Source organism: Delphinus delphis, chromosome 14 (assembly GCF_949987515.2).
Source record: "Delphinus delphis chromosome 14, mDelDel1.2, whole genome shotgun sequence".
Lineage (NCBI taxonomy): Eukaryota > Metazoa > Chordata > Mammalia > Artiodactyla > Delphinidae > Delphinus > Delphinus delphis.
In genome coordinates this window covers 66669962-66684952 of record NC_082696.1, presented here as the reverse complement: position 1 = coordinate 66684952, position 14991 = coordinate 66669962, and the positions used below count along the sequence as shown (strand labels likewise).

Here is a 14991-nt window from a genome sequence, read left to right as displayed (position 1 = left end):
AATTTCATGTCTGACAGCAGCCTTTGTGCCCTCTGCCGAGTCACCTTCTTACTTCTGTGGCTTTCCTTTTCTTTTCTCTTAGAAAGGTGACCACTGGACTCATGTTTCAGGCGGGTCCTCACTGACTAGTCCCCTGCCCCCATGGATTTGAGGCCCAGAAAAATTGTTTAGCTTAACAAATTATTATAAGCCAAATACCTTTATAACAGCCACGCCAGTCAGGAAATCGAACTTTGCCAGTCACCCCAGAAGCCCCTCCTTGGGTTGCATCTCAATCATAACTCCCTCTCTCCCTCCAAATTAACTACAGGCAGTCCTTGCCTTACATGGCACTGTGGTACTATAAAGAAATGTTGAAATCCTGATAGGCTATCTTAATAATCAGTGGGAGAAATTGCGATTGTTCTGAGACCTTTAAATGTTTGGCCAGAGCATTAAAAACTCTTTTACTGTCTGTTGTAATTGTAGAGGGAAATGAAAAAATACTAAAATTTAGTATGCAATAATTTAAAACATTAGCAACATTGAGAATTAGACTTTTATTTCTTTGTAAAATCTTATCAAGAGTAGTTTGGTTTGCCTTTTCCCATACTATAATTTATGATACAGAACAAGCATCTTTTCTCTTCAAAATTTATTCTGTTGAAGTATACTTGATTTACAATGTCATGTGAATTTCTGCTGTACAGCAAAGTGATCCAGTTATACATATATATACATTCTTTTTCATATTCTTTTCCATTCTGGTTTATCACAGGATATTGAATATAGTTCCCTGTGCTATACAATAGGATCTTGTTGTTTATCCTTCCTATATATACTAGTCTGCATCTTCAACAAGCATCTTTTCTATGCCTTGATGAACTTTCATACTCCTGTAGAAGTTTGGATCAGTTTCCAACATTTTATCCTTTGCGTTTTCAGTGTTGTGAAGTATCTGCAGGAGTTCCTTTAATGTGGACTTTTTGCAGCGTCATTTCTTCATTCTTTTCATCTCCACACTTTCATCATTTATGGCGATCAGTTCCCTTCATTGAATTCCTCTGGCTGCACATCTAGAGGCTTCGGGTGGTAGCGCATCATCTTTCCCACAGTCAAACATTTCTTCTGTGACTCCATCCTGTTCCATTCAAATTTCACTTCCAGTGTTACCACTTTTGATTACTTTGCTGCACTTTCTTCTTTGTTGGCTAATTACCTATTTTAATGGTTTATTTTGGTAAGCTATTATGTGGGTTTTTCACTGGGAGACAAGAAGACAACACAGATACATGGTTTGCTGTCTGTGTGAATTGAGTAACAAATGAGTGACCAATCACTGACAGATTTGGGAAGATGTGACGTGATTGGTCACTGATCATGATACTCATCTATTAATTACATAGTGATTTGTAGACTGGAGTGCTGTTAGTGAAGTTTGTACCTCATGCAGTTTCTGAAAGTTAATTAACCATGGTAAGTGAGATTTGAGCCATGTTGTTGGACGACTGGTGTAATTTAAACTGTGGGACCTGAAACTGCACATTATAACCATGTAAAGTGAAGGCTGCCTGTATTATTTGCTGTAGTAATCACTTTCTTGTAGGTCTGGACACTATGGTTTAGTGTTGTTCCATAAAATGTTTTTGTTATGTCTTCTAAGTCTTTTTTTTTTTTTTTAATCTATGGGTTTCCCCTCTGTATTAGTTTTCCAGGGCTGCTGTAACAAAGTACCACAGACTGGGTGGCTTAAACAACAGAAATTTATTTTCTCACAGTTCTGGAGGCTGGAAAGTCTCAGATCAAGGTGTTAGCAGATTTGATAAACAACAAAGTCCTACTTTATAGCACAGAGAACTATATTCAATACCCTATGATAAACCATAATGGAAAAGAATATATATATATTCTAATATATATATATATATATATAAGAATGTGTACATATGTGTAACTGAGTCACTTTGCTGTACAGCAGAAATTAACACAACATTGTAAATCAACTATACTTCAAAAAAAATTTTTTTTTAACTTAAAAAAAAAAAAGATGTTAGCTGATTTGGTTTCTCCTAAGGCCTCTTTCTTTGGCTTGCAGATGGCCACCTCCTTGTTGTGTCTTCACATGGTCTTTCCTCTGTGAATGTGAACTCCTGGTTTCTCTTTCCCTTCTTATAAGACACTAGTACTGTTGGATTAGGGCCTACCTTAATGGCCTTATTTTAACTTGATTATCTCTTTAAAGGCCACGTCTCCAAATATAGTCATGAATTTTGGAGGGACACAATTCAGCCCATCACATATTCTATTCCTTTCTTTTCTTTACTACTTACATATCAAAATAGCTGGGCTTCTTGACCACTGGTTATATAAAACATAAGCCATAATCACATAAACTTTTCATTAAAGAGTTAGGATCATTCATGAAGGACAACATTGAAAATTAGGCCTGGATTATGTTGGGTAAAATTATGTTCCAGTTACTAAGGGTATATAACAAATCACCCCAAAACTTGGCAACTTAAAACAGCAATAATTATTTATTATCTCTCAAAATCTGTCGGTCAGGAATTAGAGAGTAACTCAGCTGAGAATTTCTGACTCTGGTCTTTCAATAAGATTGCAGACAGATTTAACTGGGGCTACAGTCATCGGCAAGTTTGACTGGGGCAGGAGTCATCTCCTTTAAGATGGCTTGCTCACTTGGCTGGCACACTGGGGATGGCTGCTGGTGGGAGGCCTCAGTTCCTTTCTACATGGCTGCTTGACTGTCCTTATGGCATGGCAGCTGACCTGAGTTAGTAATCCAAGAGGTCAAGACAGAAGCTGCAATGCATTGTCATTTTCACCATGTTCTGTTGGTCACAGAGATCCAGTCTTGATTCACTGTAGAAGGGGACTCCACAAAGGCATGAATATAGGAGGTACGGATTATTGGGAGCCATCTTGGGGACTGGCTGCTACAAACTGGATGGGTAAAAAGTGTCGTACTTTTGGGAAACCTGTTTGTAAGTCTCTACCTTCAAGTGCTGCTTATCTTACAGGCATGTTGTCAAAGTTAAACATTATTAAATGCAAACTTTCTACCTCACACTTAATGAGTTAATATTTTTAAGAGTTTTCAAGGTAATTTTTTATGATCAGTCTCTATGTCTGACTAAAACCATTATATTAATCCAAATACATACACTTACCTATTAGTAGATTTTTCTTTGGCTTGGTCATTCATCTGAGATACTGGTCTTTTGTTTTGTTTTAATTGGAGTATAGTTGCTTTACAATTTTATGTTAGTTTCTACAGTGTACAGCAAAGTGAATCAGTTATACGTAAACATATATCCCTCCTTTTTTTAGATTTCCTTCCCATTTAGGTAACCACAGAGCACTGAGTAGAGTTCCCTGTGCTATTCAGTAGGTTCTCAATAGTTATCTGTTTAATACATAGTAGTGTATGTATGTCAATCCCAATCTCCCAATTAATCCGCCCCACCCGAGATACTGGTCTTAAATGGTGGGATCAACAGCTTCAGATATCACATATGCCTTTATGTAAAGTAGGAGACGTTGCTGGAAATGACAGAAGAGCATGTGCTATGGAGCAGGAAGGATATATGAAGGAGGGGAAGCAAGTTGAACAGGGGTGAACACGAGTGGTATGGAGGGTATATTAGTTGATGGGACAGAACAGAATTGGTGTGAGATGAAATTTCTTATGACAGGTTGTAAACTTGTGCAACAATATTTATTCTGTGCTGTCCATAGGAAGATATATAGTTACCTAAGTGATTTAGCAGTATAAAGTATGAGATTCATGGCTTTATGTTAAATCAACTTATGTCCGATATAAAGCTGATGCTAATAATTTAGGATTAACATTTTTTATTGAAGTATAGGTAATTTACAATGTTGTATTAGTTTCCAGTGTACAGCAAAATGATTCAGTTATACACACACACACACACACACTCACACGCACACATATTCTTTTTCAGATTCTTCTCCGTTATAGGTTATTACAAGATAAGGTATTGAGTATAGTTACCTGTGCTATGCAGTAAGTCCTTGTTGTTTACCTATTTTATATATAGTAGTGTGTATGTTAATCCCAAGATCCTAATTTATCTCCACCCCCCGCCCGACCCCTGCTATCCCCTTTGGTAACCATAAGTTTGTTTTCTATGTCTGTGAGTCTATTTCTGTTTTGTAAATAAGTTCATTTGTGTCATTTTTTTAGATTCCATATATAAGTCACATCGTATGATATTTGTCTTTCTTTGTCTGACTTAGTTCACCTAATATGATAATCTGTAGGTCCATCCATGTTGCTACAAATGGTATTATTTCATTCTTTTTTATTGCTGAGTCATATTCCATTGTATAAATACCACATAGGATTTAAATTCTTTTAGTTGCCCATGTTCACTCATAACTCAGTATCGTTGGTTAAATAAAGATGTTTTGGGTTCATTCATAAAGGAAAATTAGGAACATTAGTAAAATATGATGAGTTTAAGCCCCTTAATGTGTTATAGTTCGATAGGACTTCACACAGCTGCAGAAATGAGTGTAGTATCCAATCCGAACTCTTGTGAATAGAGTATTAGAAATGATGTTATTGAATCTTTACACTCCTGGAAGTTTGTCTAATAAATTGAGTAGTTGTCACACTGAGTTTCCTACAATTCATATCATAAAAAAATAACTAAAAACTAATATATTTGTATTCTCCCTCACTCCACAGGCTCATTAGAAGTGACTGGTTGCTAGTTTCAAAAATGTAGTGAAAGAAGTTTGCAGAGTTTGTGTTCATTTGGGATCAGGCTGTTTTGCAGAGTCAAGGTTATTGAAATTTATTTGTGGCAGAGATGGGTGAATAATGAACAGTTCTTTCTAGACACATAATACAAGCTCCCTGTTGGCTTCTATCTGTCTGCCTTAGGAACAAAGATGTCTCTGTGCTACGGGGTAAAGACCTGGAGTGAGGTGAGTACCTGGTAAAGGCTAAGAGAACATGTAGGGCGTGGAACCACGAAGACTCATCATGATGACTAGATTGCTTATGAAAAACCAATACTTGCAAGTCCTGATTGGAGTGGGCTTCACAAGTCTGTGTTCTGTCTTTCATATGTAGCATTTTGTTTTAGAGACAAAATAAGGTCTGTTGGATAAGGCAGTAAAAGATTGTCTTTGGGCAATTCCTATAACAGACTTTCTGTTTCAACTGATCTCTTGTTATTTGAGCCTTTTATTTATTTTTAGAGACATTTTAAAACACAGAAAAGTACATAGGCACTCTGTTCATTGACCACCAAGATCAGTTTTTAGTTTTCAGTATCTTCCTGGTGGGAATTTAATTTCCGGCTTCACAAAATATTATGCTCAGCATAAGGTCTTTCAGCTTGTGGGAAACAGGACTAGTAGAGCGAAGAACAATGATCCCTTCCAAGACTAGCTTTTATTTATAGCTGTAGCTTCTAATTTTATTTTAGTGCTTTGTAAACTCACCAAATCCCACTGCTTAACATTAGCAATAAATTATGCCTTGTTTACTTCTAAGATGGTCTGGAGCTTTTAGTGTAATTGATTGGCTGCCTGGTTTTGCACCTCTGCAAATGGTTATGTTATACATTGTCAAACCCATTCCAGAGTGGTGAGGAAGAAGAGAAAAAGAAAAGGATTCTTATCCTCTTCTTAAAATGATCTTTTCTTCTCCATGTAGGGAATTTGGATAATTCTGAAACGTCAACCACTTGATGTGGTTGGTATTTTTCATTCGTTGTCCCATTCAGTATAGAGATTCATGCCCTTCACTTCTGGGAAATTTTATTCTATCATTTCTTTGAGAATTCTCCTGTCCTCTTACTCTGTTTTCTCTTTTAAAACTTCTGATATGCAGAAGACCTATTGATTTGAGCCTCTCTTTCTGCCTAACTTTTCTGTCTCTATTTCTGCCTCTGTCTTTTGGTTCTATTTCCTGGGAGTTTTTTTTTTTTTGCGGTACACGGGCCTCTCGCTGTCGTGGCCCCGCCTGTTGCGGAGCACAGGCTCTGGACGCGCAGGCTCAGCGGCCATGGCTCACGGGCCCAGCCGCTCCGCGGCATGTGGGGTCTTCCCGGACCGGGGCACGAACCTGTGTCCCCTGCATCGGCAGGCGGACTCTCAACCACTGCGCCACCAGGGAAGCCCTGTGGGAGATTTTTAAAACTTACTTTCGTTCCTTCTATTGAATAAAAAAAAAATTTGTCAATAACATTTTTCTTTCCAAGAAATCTCTTCGGTTCTCTGATCATTTTTTTCATTTTAACTTGTTCTATAATACTTTCATTAATCTCTGAGGATACTAATGCAAGTTTTTTTGTTTTTTTTAAGTTCTTATCTTTTTTTTTGGCCACATAGCACAGCATGTGGAATCTTAGTTCCCCTACCAGGCATTGAACCCACCCCCATCTGCAGTGGAATACTGGAGTCTTAACTGCTAGACCGCCAGGGAAGTCCCTTAAGTTCTTGTCAGTTACCAGAATTATCTTAGTTTACTCCAGGGTTATTTCTTCTTGTTTACTGTGGTCCCTCCTTTTCATTTTGGAAGCTTTCCTTGAATGTCTGGTGGTCCTTGGTTTTGTGTTCATGTTTAAGACTAAAAGGCAATTGGAGGGTCTGTGTGCAAAATTGTAGAGTATATGAAGGTCTTGTCTTAGAAGCTGTTCAAATTCTCTAGAGAGGAAACATAATATTGGGGGGAGACCACCGACGAATTAATACAATATGATATCAGTTTTACAAATTGAAAAATAAAACTAAATGACATATGGCTTGTGGTTATATACATATGTGGCAAAACCATAATAAAGGCAAAAGAAAGTAAACACAAAATTCAAATGGTGCTTACACTTTGGGGATATGATTGGAGTGGATCATAAAGAATATCACTGTTATTGGTTATGTTCTATTTTTTAAATTGAGAAGTGAGTTTTATTATGATCTTTATTCCTATGTGTATGTAATATAATATTAATACAGTCTTTTATATGTGTCAAGTATTTCATAATAAAAATGAGAAAATTTGAAGGAAACTCTTTGTATCCCATCTTGTGAGAGCAGATGCTTGACTGACAGTGTTCTGTGCTTGGAGTTGGGGGGCTGACTGTTCATAATCATGACCCACCCTTTCAGCTCAGTATGCAATTTGAGAAATGACAGGGCTAAATGAATCAGCACGAACCGGGTGGTATGCATAATTCCTTTGGGGTTGTTCTTGGCACCATGCTTCCTGACGTCCTGATGTGTATACTGGTCACGGATTCTTCCAGACACCATCCAGTCTTCCCAGTGATGTGTAAGAGATGCCTCCACCAGCCCCTGAGTACCTGCTGGTCTTAAAGTTCATCCTTTGCCTTCTGCAACGTGCCTCAGGCACTTTTGTAGCACCTTTACTGCTGTCACTTACACATCTCTGTAAGCCATTTGGGGTCAAAACTGTTCAGCTGCACATGAAATAAAGGCAGAAAGAAACCTCGGTGGAGTAAAGGAGCAGCTGGGAGACAAAGCACAGTACCGTGGTCAGTGCTCATTGGTGAAAGCTCGTGGGCGGGGCATGGCTGGGAGGTGTGCATCTTCCCTCCGCTCCCTCCTCAGCACCGGAATGATTCACCTGTGTGCGCATGGGGGTGTGCATAGTTTTTAATATTGAAATGTTTGAGACAGAGAGGGTCATAATGAGTCAGTGCGTGTGGGGCACCACTAACCAAGGACAACTGTAGACCTTCAGTTTCTCCCCAGTTTGTGTTTCTGTCCACCCCGGTGCCAAGTGGTTCTAAGTCCCAAACCTCAGCAGGGTTTTGCAGGGCAAAATTGTCCCTTTCTCAAGTGTCCCGTACTCTGTAAACACCAAGCTGAGGCTTCTTTCCCCTCATACAGAAGTTACCTCTGCTCCACTGTCTTTCCATCTTCCATAACTGTTGAAATCTCTCCTTTGCTCTTGGCCACTCCGTGTTCTATTCCTTAATGTGGCTTATTTTTATTCTTTTTCTCGCACGTTAGTGGGGTCTTTGTTGGGAGAGGATATAGGGGAGGTGTTTAATAAGCTTTCTATTTTTCTGCCAAGAAATGAAAAAAAAATTATTAAAAATTTGTTTTTATTTTCTTTTTTAATTGAAGTATAGTTGATTTACAATGTTATATTAGTTTTAGGTGTACAATATCGTGCTTCAATAAGCTTTCTTTTTTTAAAAAAATTTATTAATTTGGCTGCACATGTGTGAGATCTTCATTACGGCATGCAGGATCTTTTTAGTTGGAGCGCGCGGGATCTTAGTTGCAGCATATGGGCTCTTAGATGTGGCACGTGGGATCTAGTTCCCTGACCAGGGATTGAACCCAGGCCCCCTGCATTGGGAGTGTGGAGTCTCAACCACTGGACCACCAAGGAAGTCCCCAATAAGCTTTCTTTAATCAGAAAACAATATTAACATTATGAGGAATTTTGTCTCCCCCTACCCCGTGGTTTTTTTTTTCCTTTAGCTTCATTGAGGTATAATTGACAAATAAAATTTTAAGATTTTCTTTTTTTGGTAAGATATTTAAAGTGTGCAACATGGTGGTTTGATATACGTAAACATTGTGAAAGGATTAACATATCCTTCACCTCACATGTATCTTTTTTTGTGTGTGTGAGAACATTTAAGTTCTAGTACTCTCAGCAAATTTCAACTACATGTGTTATCAACTGTGGTCACTATGTTGTACATTATTAGATCCTCAGACCTTATTCATCTTATAACTGAAAGGTTGTACCCTTTTACTGACCTCTCCTTGTTGCTCTCACTCTCCAGCACCTGGCAGCCGACTCTCTTTCTATGAGTTCAGCCATTTAAATATCTATTTATTTATAATTAAAAAAAAATTTAAGACTCCATATATAAGTGACATTATGCAGTATTTGTGACTCATTTCACTTAGCATAATACCCTCCAGGTTCATTAATGTTGTTGCAAATGACAGGATTCCCTTCTTTTTTAAGGCTGAAATTTATTCCACTGTGTATGGAATAAAATATGATATATATATATATATATATATATATATATATATATCATGTTTTCTTTAGCCATTCATCCATAATGGACACTTAGGTTGCCTGCGTACCTTGGCTATCATGAATAATGCTGCCATGAATGTGGGAGTACAAATATCTCTTGGAGATAACTGATTTCGTTTCTTTCGGATATATGCCCAGAAGTGGGATTGCTGGATCATATGGTAGTTCTATTTTTAACTTTTTGAGGAACCTCCATACTGTTCTCCATAGTGACTGTCCCAATTTACATTCCCACCAACAGTGTTACAGGGGTCCCCTTTTCTCTGCATCCTTGCCAACACTTGTTATCTCTTATCTTTTTGATGATAGCCATTCTAACTGGTGTGACATGATATCTCATTGCAGTTTTCCCTTATGATCAGTGATGTTGAGCACCTTTTCATATATCTGTTGGCAATTTGTATGTTTTCTTATGAGAAATGTCTATTCAGGTACTTTGCCTATTTTTGAATTGTGTTATTTGTTGCTATTGAGCTGTTTGAGTATTTTATATATTTTGGATAACTTGCAAATATTTTCTCCCATTCCATAGATTGTCTCTATACTTTGTTATTTGCTGTATAGAATCTTTTTAGTTTGATTCAATACAATTTATTTCTGCTTTTGTTTTCTGCACTTTTGGGGTCATATTAGAAAAATCATTGCCCTGACCAATGTCAAAAAGATTTTCCCCTGTTCTCTTCCCCTATGTTTTATAGTTTCAGTTTTTACATTTAAGTCTTTAATTTATTTTTGAGTTGATTTTTGCATATGGAGTGAGATAAGGGTCCAATTTTATTCTTTTGATGAAAACAGAGTCTTCTCAACTCTGTTTATTGAAGAGACTGTTCTTTGTGTGTTCTTGGCACCTTTATTGAAAATCAATTGTGGATTTATTTCTGGGCTCTCTATTCTTTTCCACTGGTTTATATGTCTGTTTTTATGCCAGTGCCATGCTCTTTTAATTATTATAGCTTTTTAGTACATTTTGAAATCACATGGTATGATGCTTTTAGCTTTGTTCTTTTTGCCCAGGATTGCTTTGATTATTTGAGGTCTCTGGGGGTTTCATGTGAATTTTAAGATTGTTTTTGGATAAATATAATTGAAGGAGCTTATATTAACTAGACTCATTCCTTGGTGAGGCAATCTTTTGTTAGTTTCACTTTTGCAAAACAAAGATTTGATAATGTATATTTACATACTGGAGATATGGCTCAATCTAATTTATCAGTTAGGTGCAAAACCACAGTCCACCAGTAATAGTGGCTCATCTTTAATAAGCTCTGGGATAACAGAATAAAATATTACTTTCTGAAATGTAACTGAGGAGAACTATTATTGGTCCCTGAAGTTAAAAAGCTGTCATTGTTCTTTAATAAGATAATTTCATCACTAGTGGTGATATTTTATCTAGTAGTCTAAATTCCTACTTCCACCAGCAGGAACTTCACTTCTTTTTAACATGATCAAGTGTCCAATTTTAGAACAGCAGATGGCTGGAGCTTGCTTTATACTGATTAGTAATATTTTTTCTTCTAATGTACAGAAAACATTTCTTTAGTCCCTAGCAACTTGATCATCTGTGCACCCTTACAGAAATCTCAGTGTGCCCTATATGGCTCAGAGTATTATCTACAAGCACTTACATCTATCAGGCTTTTGTTTGGAGGCCAGAGCAGGAATGTCACATGATACGCAGGAAAAGGTCCTGTAATCTTGCTTATTCATACGTGGCACACCATAGTTTGTCAAGAGTCTTTTGTACTTTAACAACACCTTTCCAAGAACTTACGTTGCTTCCATCTAAACTAACTTGAAACTTCCTTAGGGGAAAAATAGTATACATTTCTGTTTGTGAGGGAAACAGAAAATACTTTATTTTATACTGGATTGTGAGTTAATATGTCTGGGTAGACCATTACTGGCCAGAGCTGGAACCGAACTCAGGTGTGGCTGCTCATTGCTCTGGAGTCAATGTTCCAGAGACAAGGGTTGGTGAAAAAAAAAGATGCTTTATTCAGGAAGCCGGCAACCTGGGGAGATGGCAGACTAGCATACCCTAAACCACCTCCCAGTTGTTGGTTAGGGGGCAGAAGGTCTTAAAGGGGAGTTTCAGGGGTGCACAGGCGGTGGGGGGCGCTCCATGCAGAACAGCACAGTCAGCTCCAACAACCGTCTTGAAACTGGTCATGTGGTGGTCTAATCAGCATCATCGTGATTGTTTTAAGCATAGTTACTCTTCAATTCCAGGGTTGATTTGTTCCCATTTCCTTGAGGCCAGTTCTTGGAATTGTGCAAGACACAGACTCAGTACTGCTCAAGACAGAGCAGCTTATGTCATGGCTACAGTCTGGTCATCCTGCAGTTAGCTTTTTCCCTCTGGTGGCAGTTTTAGTATCTGCAAAACAACTCAGGAATGTGCATCAGACACTGTTACCTATGTTCTTCAGGGAGGGACTAAAGATTCTGTGACGCTGTTGTCCTAATCATTAACTGCTTGAGCCTGCTCTTTTGTGACTCAGGGGAGGCCTGGGAGACTATGGCTTTTCTACAAACAAGAGACAGGGGACATGGAAGGGCTTTTGCATCTGGAGGGGCCCCCTCCAAGGTCTGGCTCTGTCTCAAGACCTCTGGGAGTTATTTGTGGGGGACCCACCTTGGCTTTTAGGAGCAGGAAAGAAGTATTCAGGGAATTGTCATGGCCTGGGAAGGGAGCAGGAAAGTGTACTAATTGGAGTTTGAGTTTTCGAGAATGCTGTGTGTTTGTGTGTGTGTGTGTTGAAGGGAGGGAGAATAGTGATAGAGGAATAAATAGATGACTTTTCAGATAATCTGAGTGAAAACCTAAAATGAAAAGGGACAGCCTGGTGAGATGGGAGAAAACATCCAGCTTCACCACCTGTCTCCCAGTATGCTCTGAAAATTCTGGCCTGCAAAGATCCTCTTTCTTTAAGAATTTGTAGTGCATGTAATTATAGATTATCTGGCATTTTACTTTAAATTATTTTAAAAATGTGAGTCACTGCAAAGTGGTTTAGAGATCAGGCTCTGGAGCTAGGTCAATTTAGGACAAATCCTGGCTTTATGATGTATTAGCTGTGTGACCTGGGACAAGCTACTTAACCTCTCTGTGCCTCAGTTTCCTCATATTTAAAATGAGGATAATAATAATATCTACCTTGTTGTTTTGTTATGGGTAAATTACTTAGCCAGCAAAATTAGTACATATTCATTGTAGAAAAGTAGATAGTGGGAATTCCCTAGCGGTCCAGTGGCTAGGACTCTGTGCTTTCACTGCTGAGGGCCCAGGTTCGATCCCTGGTCGGGGAACTAAGATCCCGCAAGCCAATGAAAATAAAAGGAAAGAAAAGAAGATAGTATAAAAATTAGCAGAAAAGGAGATAAGCATCTTCAATCCTTCCACCTATAGGTAACCACTATTACTATATTGGTACATACCCTTAAATGTATTTTGTGTGCAACCTTGAGATCATACTTTTCATGTTATCTTGTAACTTTTTCCCTTAATAATATATCATGAGCATTTGCCCATACTTTTCAACATCATATATCTAAAATAGAACTACATTGATTGGATAGGTAGTTTTTAGTTTATTAAAGTGTTCCCATATTGTTGAAGCTTTAGGTGGCTTCCAGATTTTCACTTTTACATGAAATGCTTCAGTATACATTTTTGTATGTTAATCTCATTCTTGAAGTTATTTTCCTTGAAGAGAAATGGAATTGCTGAGTCAAAGGGTATTCGTTTTTATTTTTAAGGCTTTTGACACATATTGCTAAATTGCCTTCCAGAAATGTTCACTAGCGATGTGTGAGAGTTTGTTTTCTTGCCCTCTTGTCAGTAGGGATTATTCTAATTTTTTTACATTCAATTTTATAGGTAAAAATTGTGTCTTCGTTGTTTGATTATGAAGAAGACTGAACATTTGTATATGTTTTTAGCTCTTGGATTTCTTTTTCTTCTCTGGTGTGTGAAGTACCTGTGTATTCCTTATTCACCTTTTTTTTCCTTTGAAGTATTCACTTTCTTGTAAACTTTCAATTTTTAAGAGAGCTTTATGTTGAAAAGCTATTGTTTGGCTTCATTAAGATATTTTTCCCCCAAGAAGTAAAATTTCAACAACTTTGTTAATGAATCTGATACTCTGAGGTTGGTCAATTAAGCTTCATCCATGAGGTCTCTAAGAGAAAAACTACAAATCAGTTGATATTATGATTTTATAGTACACAGGTATATTATTTATAGACACAATTGGGAAGTCTTTTTTTTTTTTCCTTCTGAAAATAGCAAATACTTGCTGGTGAGTTGATTCACTGTTTGGAGTTTGCTTTGTAGGTGGAATATACTTCATTCTGATTAGGTATTGTGAATCCTGTTTTGTGCTATACCTATGATATCATTTTTTTTTTTTTATCGAAGTATAGTTGATTTACAATGTTGTGTTAGTTTCAGGTGTACAGCAAAGTGATTCAGTTATATATACATATATATACATATTCTTTTCCATTATGGTTTATTATAGGATATTGAATATAGCTTCCATTTGCTATACAGTAGGACCTTATTGTTTATCTGTTTTATATATAGTAGTTTGTATCTGTTAATCCCCCCAAAATATGGAATGCCTCACGATTTTGCATGTCATCCTTGCGCAGGGGCCATGCTAATCTTCTCTGTATCATTCCAGTTTTAGTATATGTGCTGCCGAAGCGAGCACTATACCTGTGATACCTTGATGGAGTCCTCAACTAGTTACTGGACACTGTCTTGGTATTTTGTTTATTTATTTATTTATTTATTATATGTAAAATATATAGAGATGAGATTTCTTTTTTTTACATCTTTATTTTACATCTTTACTATCTTGGTATTTTGTTTATTTATTTATTTATTTTTTATATGTAAAATATATAGAGATGAGATTTCTTTTTTTTACATCTTTATTGGAGTATAATTGCTTTACAATGGTGTGTTAGTTTCTGCTTTATAACAAAGTGAATCAGTTATACATATACATATGTTCCCATATCTCCTCCCTCTTGCGTCTCCCTCCCTCCCACCCTCCCTATCCCAACCCTCTAGGTGGTCACAAAGCCCGGAGCTGATCTCCCTGTGCTACGCGGCTGCTTCCCACTAGCTATCTATTTTACGTTTGGTGGTGTATATATGTCCATGCCACTCTCTCACTTTGTCACAGCTTACCCTTCCCCCTCCCCATATCCTCAAGTCCATTCTCTAGTAGGTCTGTCTTTATTCCTGTCTTACCCCTAGGTTCTTCTTGACATTTTTTTTTTCTTAAATTCCATATATATGTGTTAGCATACGGTATTTGTCTTTCTCTTTCTGACTTACTTCACTCTGTGTCTTGGTATTTTAAACTCTTAGAGTCAGCCACAGTGTTTATGTCCTGTATTTATCAAAGACTTGCTGTGTACATAGCTCAAAAGTCGAGATGGAAGGCACAGAGTTTTGTGATTCTAGAGCTGAGGTCATAATGCTTAGCGTACAAATGACTTGAAAGGTGGGATTTTTAGAAAGATTGGAACCATTGCCAACGGTGAACGGTTCACTGATTCTCTTTGAAGAGTATTGCAAGAGCTCACCCTCTGTAGGGCAGAGCACTGTTGCTCAGGCCTCCTGCAGGTATAACTTCTGAAAGCATGTTGGAGGACTCATTTATCTGTGTAGCATCTTGAGGCTTAAGTGCGAAGCATATATTTTTGTGAACTGAAGGAAATTTCTTTAGAGTGCAGTTGAAACTTTACTCACACCTTCAAACTCATTTTGGAATTTAAAACAGCTGTAAAAATTCCTCTTGTACTGACGGAGTTCCCAGGGGTGTGTCTCTCCTTCCACTTTCTTTACTTCCCAAGCTCTCCCCAGCACAAGGCCCCCCAGCCGTCTAAGGAGATATCTC

General features: G+C 37.7%; 1 protein-coding gene and 1 non-coding gene across 2 annotated transcripts in view; one reads left to right on the top strand and one right to left on the bottom strand.

The window, feature by feature from the left end:
• Positions 1–14991, top strand: part of ANKRD6 (ankyrin repeat domain 6) — a 257505-nt gene that overhangs the window by 17232 nt on the left and 225282 nt on the right. The gene's annotated exons all lie outside the window — the stretch shown is intronic.
• LOC132437446 (U6 spliceosomal RNA) lies at positions 13685–13791 on the bottom strand. Its single transcript, XR_009522029.1, has one exon. It is a non-coding gene; the product is annotated as a U6 spliceosomal RNA (small nuclear RNA).